This window comes from Gymnoscopelus braueri, assembly GCF_963280865.1.
Source record: "Gymnoscopelus braueri genome assembly, chromosome: 6".
Taxonomy (NCBI): Eukaryota; Metazoa; Chordata; class Actinopteri; order Myctophiformes; family Myctophidae; genus Gymnoscopelus; species Gymnoscopelus braueri.
In genome coordinates this window covers 35,121,029-35,135,159 of record NC_137607.1, presented here as the reverse complement: position 1 = coordinate 35,135,159, position 14,131 = coordinate 35,121,029, and positions in this window count along the sequence as shown.

Below are 14,131 nucleotides of genomic sequence, written 5' to 3'. Positions count from 1 at the left end.
CATCGGCCCTACCGGCACCTAGGTTTTATTATTGATTGCATTGTTGCTTTGTTTTAGCTATTAATTGTTTTGCCCTTTTTATTATTGATGCATTTACACTGTTCTTAATTATAATAAAGCTTTTTGTATATTTGCCTATAGCACTGTTTCTGCCTTTTAATTATTTGATCTTATAACGAACTTGTGTGAGGAGCAATCTTTGTTCAGGCGATTGGTTTACACTGTAATCATTTCCTGGGGTGCAATTCCCCAGGTGGCGTAGTTGGCTATAATACATATTTACCCATACCGCCCTGCTACAAATTGGCGTGGGTCGGCAGGACTTACAGATCAAAGGCAGAGACGTGTTTAGCTTTATTTTTGTATTTTTCTGTTCTGTTGTTAATTTGTTTGTTTTTTGTTAACTTGTGTTTCTTTTGTTTAAAGCAAAGCAGAGCAGCAGGGGGTATCAGTGGACGTGAGAGGACCCATTGGTCGCCTAAACGGGCTCCCTGGTTTCCACTTCAGGTGTTGTGTTGTGTTCTCAATTTGGTTGTAAGTGTGGAAGTTATCTGTCACCGCTATGGAGGCGGAGCTGCAGGAGCTCAGGGAGCTAGTGGCTCAGCTAAGGGCAGATAATTGTTCATTAAGACAGGAGCAGGGAGATACACAGCCAGGTACTAGTATAGTTCCCTCTGACGTGTCAGCCCCACCTCCTCCTGCACCCCCGTTGGGTGGTGCTGGTGCTATTGCACCAGAAAGGTTGGTCTTTGTGCCGCGAGATAGAAAGTGCCCATATTTTGGGGGCAAGTCAGGTGTAAGTATAAATGAATGGGTGGAAGAAGCACAGGCTTGTATGCGTGCTCGCTATCTTTCGGCCCTAGACCAAGCTTTTTTCTTATTTGATCACCTGGAGGGTGAGGCACGAGAGGAGATAAAATATCGGCCTGTTGCGGAGAGGGAGGATCCCAATCAAATCATTGGCATTCTAAAAGACCTATATGGGTGTTCACAGTCCTACGTAGCTCTACAGGAGGCATTCTTCTGCAGGAAACAGCAAGACGGAGAGACACTGCAGGAATTCTCTCTCGCTCTTATGAGCCTAATGGAGAGAGTCAGACAGCGTGCACCGGCTGGCATGTTTAATAGCGAAGCCCTGTTACGAGATCAGTTCACTGAACATGTCTTGGACAGCTCCCTTAGACGGGAATTAAAACAATTGGTACGTCGTAGTCCAACCAGTACCTTGTTGGCAGTTCGAGAGGAAGCGATTCGGTGGGAAAGGGAGGGCATGCCAGGGGGTGCGAGGGGTCGTAGCTATTCCGTTCCTTCGGCACATGGCACTCAGTACGCTGTCCATGGTGGGGCGCGCCCAGCAGGCAGTAACTCGCCTCAGCGCTCAGAGTTTACAGAGTTGAAGGAGATGCTTAAAAGACAACAGGAGCAGTTAAACCAACTCACACAGACAGTGTCACTCCTACACAGCACTCAACAGCCTATTCGACCACCTCGTGGTGGCCCGGTATTCTGTAGGAAGTGTCAGCAGCCCGGCCACTTCGCCAGGGAATGCGAGGCCCAATGGTATCCCCCCTATCCTCCACCCCCCCCCTACTGCCTTTCCACCTTCAGGTGGGGGCAGGCCGTCGCACCCTCGTGCACCGACGGAAAACTGACACCCACCGAGCTGCAGAGCCACAGTTCGGGTGGGGACCCCACCGGCTCGGGAGTTCTTACTGATGCAGGTATGATATCAAGTCTGATGTCATCTTGCCCACATTTGGATGTTTGTATGGGTGGCGTAATTGTCCCTTGCTTGATCGACACTGGGTCCATGGTGTCTACAATGATTGAGTCCTTCTTCCGGCAGCATTTCGAACCCTGGGGGCGGGATCGTCTTCGGTCTTGCCACTGGTTGCAGTTGAGCGCAGCTAATGGCCTTCCTATTCCCTACGTGGGTTACATAGAGCTCGATGTGGAGCTTTGTGGGAAGTCGGTGCTAAAATGTGGGGTGTTAATCGTCAAAGATCCCCCCACCACTCTTACTTCTCAGGCGCCGGGGGTTCTGGGCATGAATGTCCTGGTTCGGCGTTATAGAGAGCTCTTTGGCCAGCATGGGGCAGGCCTCTTTAAAACACGGTCTGTGTTACAGGCCCCCAGTCTCATTATAGAGGCTTTACAACGGTGCCACAAGGCCGAGATTAAATCTACTGTGGGTGGCCTGGGACGGGTTAAGGTTCGTGGTAAGCACGCATGGCGCATCCCTGGAGGCACGATGAAGCTGGTTGCGGCAACGTGTATAGAGCAGGAATCTCCCACCTCCGTCCTCTTTGAGCCCCCTGAGTCGGGCCTACCGGTTGGCTTGTTGGCCTCTCCAGCCCTGCTCAGAGTGACTCGAGGCACGGTCTACGTCCCCGTAGTCAATGTAGGGACTATCGATGTATTACTTTATCCACGGACTATCTTGGGCCATTTGAGTAGCACTCAGGTAGTCACCCTGCCTTCAGGTGTCACAGAGGTTGGTGCAGTTACCGCTACCATCTCCTCTACAACCGCGTCGACTTCCATACCAGAACAGATTGAGGCGCTTGATTTGGGTGCTCTGTCGAGCGAAGATCAAGGTCCGGCCAGGGCCCTGCTTCGGAAGTATAGTGGAGTGTTCTCTACTCACGAGGGGGATTTGGGTTGCACTGACCTGATCTCCCACGAGATCCCCCTTCTTGACGAGGCTCCTGTTCGTCATCGGTACCGGCGCATACCCCCCTCTGAATATGAGGTAGCAAAGGCCCACATCAATCAGTTACTGGAGAACCATATCATCAGGGAGAGTAGCAGCCCTTATGCGTCCCCCATAGTGCTGGTAAAGAAGAAAGACGGTAGCCTCCGTATGTGTGTGGACTACCGGCTGAATGCCAAGACTAGGAGGGACGCATTCCCTTTGCCTCGTATCGAGGAGTCCCTGGACTCTCTGTCCGGAGCGCGTTGGTTTTCAGCCATGGATCTTGCCAGCGGGTATAATCAGGTGCCAGTCGCTGAGAAGGACCGGGCTAAGACTGCGTTTTGCACCCCATTTGGCCTCTTCGAGTGGAACCGAATGCCATTTGGGCTATGCAACGCTCCTGGGACTTTTCAGCGGCTGATGGAACGTTTGTTCGGGGACCAACAATGTCAGACCTTACTCCTCTACCTTGATGACATTGTCATCTTTTCTTCCACTGTAGCCCAGCACTTGGAACGGATGGAAATCGTTCTTGGCCGGCTGCAGCGGGAGGGCTTAAAAGCAAAGCTGGCGAAGTGTGCGTTCTTCCAAAAGGAAGTTCATTACTTAGGCCATGTCATTTCTAGCAAGGGAGTCGCCACAGATCCCAGTAAAATCGAGGCTGTCGCTGACTGGCGTCAGCCGGCCACAGTATCAGAGTTACGTTCATTCTTGGGCTTCGCCAGCTACTATCGCCGTTTTGTGGAGGGGTTTGCCAAAATGGCGGCCCCCCTACATGCACTGGTAGCTCAGCTGGCGGGGACGAAGTCTAAGAGGGCCTCCCTTAGAACATCAGAAAGAGACTTTCCTTCCTTCTGGTCCGAGCAGTGCCAGCTGAGCTTTGACGCTTTGAAGAAGACTCTTACATCCGCCCCTGTCCTTGCGTACGCCGACTTCTCCTTGCCCTTCATTCTGGAGGTGGACGCCAGCCACAGCGGGTTGGGCGCTGTCCTTTCCCAGGAGCAGGGAGGCAAGGTGCGCCCCGTGGCTTTTGCCAGCCGTGGTCTCCGTCCCACTGAGCGTAACATGTCCAACTACAGTTCTATGAAGTTGGAGTTTGTGGCGCTCAAGTGGGCTATGACCGAGAAATTCCGCGAGTACTTACTGGGACAACGGTGCCTCGTTTATACCGACAACAATCCACTTGCTCACCTGTCTTCGGCCAAACTGGGCGCGGTGGAGCAGCGCTGGGCCAGTGAATTGGCGCGATTCGACTTCGAGCTTAAGTACCGCTCAGGCAAGAGTAACCAAAATGCTGACGCGCTTTCTCGACAGCATCCATTAGGGCCTACGGCACTACAGGGGTTGGTTCCGGGGACAGCCCTTCCAACGATGCTGCAATTGGCGGAGCCACCGGAGCAAATAGCTCTGGCTACTCAGGCCACCATCACAGCACTGCCAGGCCATAGTTTGTCTGACTTGCAGACTTTACAGACAGGGGACGCGGTCATTCAAGAGGTTCTCGGGTACTGGAGGCAGGGGACGCGTCCAAATCCTACAGAGCGTAAACAGCTGTCAAAGACAGCGTTAGCACTGCTTGGTCAATGGGACCGCTTGGTTGAGAAGGAGGGTGTGGTCTACCGTAGGGTTTTCCGCCCGGATGGAGGAGCAGAGTCAGACCAATTGGTCTTGCCCATTGTCCTGAAGGACAAGGTCTTGACCCAGTTACATCAGGACCACGGGCATCAGGGTGTCGAGCGCACCACGGAGTTGGTGCGTCAGCGGTGCTATTGGCCCGGTATGTCCGCTGATGTGGCCCGCTGGTGCCTGGAATGCGAGCGGTGTCAGGTGGCCAAGGACACCCGACCGCCTGCACGAAGTTATATGGGCCACTTACTGGCGTCCCGGCCCAACGAGATTGTGGCCGTCGACTTTACCATCTTAGAACCTTCCCGGACAGGGTTGGAGAATGTCTTGGTCATAACGGACGTCTTCAGTAAATATACACTGGCCATTCCCACTAGCGATCAACGGGCGTCAACTGTTGCCCAGGTGCTGGTCAACGAATGGTTTTACAAACTAGGGGTCCCTGGCCGCATTCATTCTGACCAGGGCCGAAACTTTGAAGCATCACTCATCCAACAGCTCTGTAATCTGTACGGCATTCAAAAGTCTCGCACTACTCCGTATCACCCGGCTGGGAACGGACAGTGCGAGCGCTTCAATCGAACTCTACATAACCTCTTGCGCACTCTGCCCTCTTTTCGTAAGAGGGACTGGGTCGATTACCTTCCCCAGATGCTATTCTGTTATAACACCACCCCCCCATCAGGCCACAGGCGAAACCCCCTACTACTTACTGTTTGGGCAGGAACCACGTCTACCTGTGGACTTCCTGTTGGGGAGGGTCCCGGAACCGGTAGCGGGTAGTGTAAACGCCTGGGTCATTGAACATCAGACCCGGCTTCAGATAGCTTTCGAGGGGGCTCGGGATCGGTTGAAGGTTGTGGCAGACCGCCGGAAAGCGCATCATGACCTCAAAGTCCGGGACCCGTCCTTGGAAGAGGGGCAGCTAGTTTATCTTCGTGACTTTGGTGTAAGAGGCCGCCACAAAATTCACGACCTGTGGCATTCCGAAGTCTATAGAGTACTTAGAGCGCCCATGCCTGGTGGGGCCGTATACACTATTGCGCCGGTCAGTGACCCGAGCAGAGTGAAGCATATCCATCGCTCCCTCCTCAAACAACGGATTGGGAGAGAGTCTCCGGTCGGCACCTCCCCCAGTGACCAACGGATCGAGAAGTCACTCCCCTTGCAGTCACCACCCTTGGCGGGTGAAGACCAGAGTGATGGAGACTGGTTTGTTCTGTCTTCAGACATGCCTCAGTCCCGACTGGTCCCACCCGCAGGTCCACTTCTAACAGGGCCTCCCCTGTGTCCTTCTAGCCAACCAGATTACATCTCGGTTGGGCCTGCTAATCCGAACGAGCACCCTGCGGTATTAATAGACTTACATTCAGGATCCTCTGTTCCTCGGTTGGACGAACCATCCGGCAACAGAGACAGTGATCCACAGATGAGTCCAGAGTATGGGGAACCTCACGAGGGTGATTTGGTCCCCATTGTGCTGGCGGCTCTTGAACCAACTGCGGTTGTGCCTGTGGACTTAGTTGAGTCCAACAGGGTACTTCCACTCTCTAGATCACTGGTCTCTCAACCGGAGGATCCATCCAGTAGTGGCGAGGCTGTCCAACGCCAAACTTCCAGGTCTACAGCTGGCCAACATTCCAACCTGTTCCATCTTCCACAGGCAGTGGATAGAGGACTGGTCTCCACCCCTGTTTCGGCATCGAACGCTGTCTCAGCCTTGTATAGACCCTGGAGTTAGGGTTTGGTCGTGTTGGGATAAGTCATCGTCGGGCCGACGATGCAATTGGGTGGGATGGATTGTAGCAGTATGGGCGTGGGTTCCCACGCTGCCATCCTCCGCCCACTCATCAGTGGGCTGATTGACAACAGTATTAAGGCAACGCACCCTCAAACTCAGTTAGCTGTCTGTCTGTCTTCACACTGGTCCACTACATGTTCAGGCTGGCCTGTTGGGCTCTCCTGTCGGTTACTGCATCGCGCACCAGCGCAGGTATGTCTCTCCGTCTTGCTGTTTATGCAACTGTCTTGTACTGTGTGGCGCATGGTCGTGAACTTGACCATGACCGTTTGTGTCATTTGTAGCCTCGGTGTGTTTATCCACCTCGTCGGCGTTTTACGCCCAGTCCGGTGTTGGCTTCACGCTGCACAACGGGTACGTTGGTGGTCCTTCCTCTCCACATTATAACCAATTAATTCTATGTCATAGCGGCACTATAATAATCATGGCCTTTATATTACTACAGTTATTCCTACCGGTGTCCGCCGCTGCAAGCGGGCCATCAGGGCTTCCGCCTTTGCTGCATAGCGGTACGTCACTGTGTGTTTCTCTGCTCCTGTCTTAGTGAACATTAGTATTATAAATTGGTAGAGTGACACGGCCACTTATCGTTTCAGGCACTGTGATACCACCTGCTGCTCTGCTGCTTTTTGATTCATCCACGCCTGTATTACAACCCCTTCCTATTGACGCTCCTCGCTGAGGTTCTCCTCTCCCCGTTTCTAAACGGCGTGGACCAACTGGCTCAGCTGAGCGTACACCCTCATACGGGTTTAGACTAGAGTATTACTTCCCGACGCAAATGTCCCCGCTCCGGCTCTCAGCCAGCCTTATTGTTCATTTGTTTATTATTTAGCGTTATTGCCTTTTCTGTTTATTTGCTTATTCTGTGTATTTGTTTATTATTACTTATTTGGTTATCTGCTTTTGTTTATTTGTTTATTATTACTTAGTTTGTTATTTGTTTATTACTTTTGTTATTTGTTTATTTAGTGCTTTATGATTATTGTTTCTTTTGGGTGAGACTAGGCCTACAGACGGCATTCCATTATAATATAATAATATATATACGATATAGTAAATATATATATATTATATATTATACATAGCTCCCCTAATCCAAGTCCAATGTTAAACTATAATTGTCCGACACCACTAAAACCTACTCTCCGTCTTGCAGGCCTTTTGCTGGGGACCTCTCGGTGTGTGGAAGCAGGTGGCGGCCGCCCAGTCGGGTTGTGGTAACCCCCCCCCCTTTGCTGTGCTTTGAGTGTGAAACCGTGTGCTGTGCCGGGGTGCCCTTCCTCTGGGTCGGTCGGCCTGCTCCTCCTCCTCCTTCCCCCCCAGCATCGGCCCTACCGGCACCTAGGTTTTATTATTGATTGCATTGTTGCTTTGTTTTAGCTATTAATTGTTTTGCCCTTTTTATTATTGATGCATTTACACTGTTCTTAATTATAATAAAGCTTTTTGTATATTTGCCTATAGCACTGTTTCTGCCTTTTAATTATTTGATCTTATAACGAACTTGTGTGAGGAGCAATCTTTGTTCAGGCGATTGGTTTACACTGTAATCATTTCCTGGGGTGCAATTCCCCAGGTGGCGTAGTTGGCTATAATACATATTTACCCATACCGCCCTGCTACACATGTGAGGGGTCGAAATTGAACAAAACCTGCTCTAGCCTATATGGTAGAAATAGGTCAACAATACAAATGACGCTAGTTTTTTAATTAATTAATTAAAAAAAATCTGAACTAACCCTTTAAGTAGGCTACTTTCACTACTTAGTTACTTTCCACCACTTAGAGTGACCTTGCACTGAGGGCCAGCAGCGCAAGTAAACTGTTTATACTACACACTCAGACAGTCCAAGAAGAGAACATTGTTTGACATTAGGCCAGTGGTACTACAATCCCTGAACAAAAAAATCATTAACATTCTGGAGACAATCCAAAAACAAGATAGAAACATAGAAAAAACTAATATTGAGTGATTATATGAATATGAATAAGTAGCCGGCTATTTCATCTGGTTCTTGAGCTCGTCCTGAAACACAAATTCAAGACTTTGTCCATCATAAAGAGAACTCAATTCAGCTGATGCATGCTCAATAAACAGATTCATTATTAGATTATAGAATTGGCATTTGGCAGTGAAATAAAGTGCATTAGCAGGCCTAGGCCTATATGCTATAGCCGTCAGTCAAATATACAAGTATCTCTGCTGCTCTGGCAGGAACCAGCTAACTCCAAAATGTTCATTTTTCAGGAAATGAAAAAAACTAAACAAAAATGGAGTTAGGCGGTTTTGTTCATCATTGATAAGAACAGCTGAATGGACCTCCAAGCTCACAATGAGGTTGGAGTTCAAAAGGAGGTGGAGCCTGGCAAAATCAGCTAACACCACCCCCCTTTGCTGGAGTTAGCTGGTTTAGCAGAAAGTTTGAGGATCCAATGGAGTTAGCTGGTTTTGTCAGAAGCGCTTTTTAGTACTATTCATTGGTTCAATATTTTTTTTACCAACACACAGACATAAAGGGTGTTCAATAGCACTGATTTATGGAAAAAAAATGCAAAAGCGGAAAAATTTAGTTAGCTGGTTCCTGCCGGACAGCAACGACACAACCATACTGTATAGCTACTTGTCTATTAAGAAGTCATCAGTGGTGGAAAAAGTACTAGTAAATGTTTTACTCAAGTAAAAGTATCAATACTGCAATGTAGAAATACTCTGTTACAAGTAAAAGTCCGGAATTCAAAATTTGCATATTTCTTTCTGAAAGTAAATGAGTAAATGTACAAAAGTATTGGCATCAAAATATACTTAAAATACCAAAAGTAGAAAGTACTGATTATGCAGAATGTCCCGTTTCACAAATTTTCAAATGTATAAAAAATCTTTTGAAAATAGTATCTACTAACTCACAATGCATTGTTAAATGGCCGAAATGTAAGCCTGAAGTGGTTAATGTAGGCTATGTTTAGTGTGATAATAATCAATATCTTGACTTCAAAGTAACTAGTTGTTGTGATTTCGGTTGACCAACCTTGTGGTCCATAAGAATCTCCCTCTAATTAAGGGTGGTGACTTGAGGATTCTTGAGGATCCTTGAGGATTCTTGGCCCTCATCCAAGGTCAACAACACCACTCAGGCCTTAAAAATCACACCCTGTGTGAAGTGGGCGGTGTCTTGCTAGCTAATCACAATACTGAATGGAGTCAACCAATCATGTACAAATAATAAATACATTTATTGAAACTCTTTATGATGGAAGAAACCATAACTTAAAAAAAACAAATGTATGGTTTTTTTAAGTTATGGTTTCTTATATAGGGCTATGCACATGTGTCATGTGACACTGGCCAATCACAGTCCTGAATAGACTGTGATTGGCCAATCACGGTGCAGGGTTAGGCGGGGTACTTTTTGGCCAATCACAGCGCAGGATTTGTTGTACAAATATCCAAACCTCACTTATAGGGGCGGTTTCACCGCCCAAAAACAAGGCTCCAGACATCCCAAAACAAACTGGTAAGGCTAATCCTTGGCCTTTCACCTACAACTCATCTAACCCCTGCTCACTTTGCAAGGGTCGGATGGCTCAATTAGAGGACAGAGTACAGCAACTTGCAATGGGCCTGGTCTACAAGATACACCACAACATAAAGATCCCCATGTACCTGTCAAAGTACTTCAAAAACGTAAATGAATTCCACAATCACAACACCAGAGGTAGCTCCACCGATCACGTCCAGCCCAGATCTGGCACAAACAAGGGGTTGAATTCGTTCTCCTGCTATGCAATACATATGTGGAATGCCCTACCAAAAGTAGTGAAGGAGTGTTTAACCCTGCTCACCTTAAAAACTGCCCTAAAAGAGTACCTTCAGGTTAGCCTGGTAAAGCCCCTCCATCCGGAAAATCTCATTTCCATTTGATTTCAGGAAATCAAATGGAAATGAGATTTTCCGGAGGGAGGGGCTTTACCAGGCTACCTTCAGGTTAGCCTGGGCACCATTCCTTTTCGGGTATATGATCCGGTCGGGAGCTCTACGTCATCCGCGTCATCAGCGACCGGATCGCGACAAACCGGAAACACGTCTCACCCCAAAATAGGTCCGTCCTATAAAATCCTTGATGCGGCGTAGTTTAGCTTATTTTTTAAATATAAATGTGAGTGTACTTTCCGGAGACTATTTAGCGTCTGTATTATCCGTATTATCCCACGGGGAAATTCTATTCCATTTAAATAGGGATTGGGGAACCAAAACAAAGCGGCACCGCAAAACCGGATCGCGACAATCCGGAAACATGATTCTTTTTTCTTTTTTCTTTTTCAGTAGGCGTGGCCTAGACCGGATCATATGGGTCTTTAGTAACAGACACCAGGCTTTCCTCCGAGGTGGAAAGACTGGTGATGCGAGGTTACCTTCAGGTGGCTGCAATTCGAAACTGGCCCCTGTAAAATCCATTCATGAATAATATAATCCATTCATGAACAGGACCAGGACACCTGGTTCTGCCAGACCCAAAATGAAGTCCTAGTATGTAACACACCTACAAACCACTTTATAACTGAAGTTCATGATGTCATGAATAGTTCGTGACGAAAGGGGACGTCACAAACTTTTTTTTGGCTGGGGCCGGAGGACAAATGATCCCTGCCCATGTATGACGAAAGGGGACGTCACAAACTTTTTTTTGGCTGGGGCCGGAGGACAAATGACCCCTGCCCATGTATGGACGAAACAGATACAAAGCCTCATGTAAGCCCGACCCCTTGGGTCTGGCAATAATATAATCATTCATGAATAATATAATCCATTCATGAATAATACAGCAGTATAGGCCTGGCTACATTAAAGGGGTTGTTCACCCAAAAAAATCACTCAAATTTCTATCAATTACACACCCCATAAATCCTTGAATTCATGGAGTTTTTTTTTGTTTTTGTCGCATTCCTGGGGCCAATAATTTGATGACCGGCGGAAAGATGCTAATGTCTCCGGTAGGATACTCAAAAAGTCTCCTACCAGAGAGACCGCCGGTCATCAAATTATTGGCTTAGGAATGCGACAAAAACTAAAAATCTCCATGAATTCAATGCTTCATGGGGTGTGTAATTCTTTGGGTGAACTACTCCTTTAACTGTGAACTTTCGTCACTGTTCTGGTCAGTGTTTGTTTTAGGAAAGCTGGTGACTCAATATTTTGAGAGACAAAACTACCATTAAATCACTTAAATGGTAAGCGAAATATTGAGTCACCAGCTTTACTTTGTATGGAAACACTCCACCAGTGAGGATTCTGCTGCAAGTCAAGTTCTCAGTTCATAGACTTGTGTAGCCTTTTAATCACATTGACCATATTTGACCAAATAATTATGTTCCATTAGCCTGACACTCAGCATTCATTCATTTCGTTTCACTCTAATATTAAGTCTGAAAGCCCTCTCAGTGCAGCCGTTTTCTGAGATGGGGTCGTGGCCAAAGTGGGACTCTTTGGTGATTGGTTCATACTGGATTATCCTGATCATGATAGGGCCGGGCCGCCAGTTAGTTCAACCGAGAAAAACCTGGCTTCTACAGCGTCACCAGACCTTGAACGCGAGGCTAGCGATTCAGGGGCTGGAGCCAGGCTAATGTTCCCTGGGTGCGTAAATACATTCTGCATCTGGGTTACAAAAAGACCCGCCCCCACCTGCCTCTGATTGGCCAGAGCTCGTTGCCTCTCACATGTCTTAAATAACTCCCAAAACCACTCAATACCAGATGTTTCCGTGGCGTGCACTGTTAAGCATTAAAATGTGTAAAAAATATTTTATTAGGATTAAGGTTAGGTTTAGGCATAGTTTTTGTCGCCCCCAGCGAGGCGGACCACTCTGCCCACTTGGTGAGAATAGACTACAGCAGTAGTTCTAGTTAGGCAAACAACTGTTACAACAACGGAGGCACGCCGTCTCTGGCGGACTTGAGCAACGAGAGGCACCGCCAAGCGAGTCGCCGTGCTGAACGTTGCGAAGTCCGCCAGAGCCGACTCAGCGCTGTTCGAGTTATGTACCGATAGGGACAGAATCGTAAAGTTGCATATACTTACCAAGATAAGTATAGTACAGTTTGCGTGTGCTAGTTTAAAAGAATGCTGGTTAATGGATGACATTTCATTAAAGCAGCATGCATGCATGAGTGTTAAGGCTTGCATATTTCTTTCTGTCTTTTGATGTGTAAAAAATCATATGATATCACTAGAATGGTCTTGTTTCCCACTTGACTCACTTAAATCATCCCTTCTAGCCTTTTCTAAATCTGATACCATTGCATCATGTGGTCAGAGCACATCGTTACAAAATGTCACACAGAGAATTATAAGAAACGCATGGACAATGGCAGACTGTCTCGCAAGTAGACATGTTCATACTTCACGTACACAAATCAAACTTTAGTTCATGAAAAGTTCAGACAGAGATCTCTGGTATACTGTATAAAGGGTTAATGGAAAATTCCCTATCACTTTCATTCCCTACTTTTTTGGCCAGGCTCTCCTTCAATAAAGTCTGATTTACTTAATCCTATGATGTATTCATTATAACCTTGTGAGAACATAGCAACATTTGTAAATCCCATTTTGTGAAGGTAAAAAAAAAAGAATCTCACAATTTAGAATTGAATCAAAATTATTTTTGTTTTAAATTTTTATAAATGTAAGTATGTCTGAACATTGTCCTGACATCCAGTTGACATAACACAGTTGACAGTCTGTCAACTGTAGTGGACATCAGAACAATTGTAATGTGAATTGTTAGTTAGGGCAGACATCAGATGTATCCCAACATGGAGCACCATAGTCGGGTAGAGGTGGAATGGTTGAGTGCTTGTGGAGGTCAGTTACTATTTTTACTCAAATAAAAAGATAGATCAGTTACACTGCAGGGATAGTACCCTTCAAACCTCTTGACATATCTGCTTAGTAACATCTTTATTGGCGTCAGTTCAACGTCTGCCTAAAATGATCATCAACAGGCTACTTGCTAGGGGTTGTCAGGCTAGCAAAAAATCATTCATCATTCTCAATACCCCTAGCACACAACAATGCATAAAATTCAGCTATTCTGGTGCCCCTGGATGAAAGCCAAAGAGACAAGTGTCTGTTAGTTAGTGTGTTTAGTATGCAATGCAGGCCATGATTTCTGTCATAGAAGTGACCATGCATGAGGTGTGAAGACAAACATCCCAGACCACAGCCACCAGGAGAGATGCATGCTGGTGAATAACTCAACCATGAAAACCTGAAGGTTTAGCAGCAGAACAGACATTGGAAGAGTGAAAGAAAGAACATCAACAACACAGCAACGCTGGATCACATTTCTTGGATCCCAAAATTGCATTTGCCTATGTGTGCCTCAGATGCAAATTTGTCCGGACGGAGGCTGAATTGATTATGGAACAGGACCGGAGTGGCAAAAGGAAGAGAAGATAGAACAGTATATTAAAATGGTAAAAAAAAAAGAAAAGAATGATGTGCTGGGGGCTTGTCGTGTCATAATGCTATTGACTCAATTGATTATGGAACAGGACCGGAGTGGTGTTTAGTTTAGTTTAGTTTAGTTTAGTTGCACATAATTAAAAAAAACATGTCAAAAGGAAGAGAAGATAGAACAGTATATAAAATGGTAAAAAAAATCTAAACATGATGTGGGGAACATAAGACTGAGAATGTAATGCTCATATGCTCTCTTATCACAGGCATGTATGCCAGTGATATTTTTGTTAAAAATATGAGTATTGCGTGGTCATTAATACAGTATATCATGGCTGCTCAAGCCGAACAAAGTGAACTAGAAAGGGGCGCTGCCCTTTCTGCGCAGATCAATTTGGGGTGAAGTGTCTTCCTAGGACTACTGGCATCGTAATCCCCACTCCAGAATCCCATGCAGGGATCTAATAATAAAAAAAAGAAAACATGCAGATATCACTCTCATAAAACTAATGGTACTCTTAGTGCCAGGTTGCCTCAGACAATGTGCATT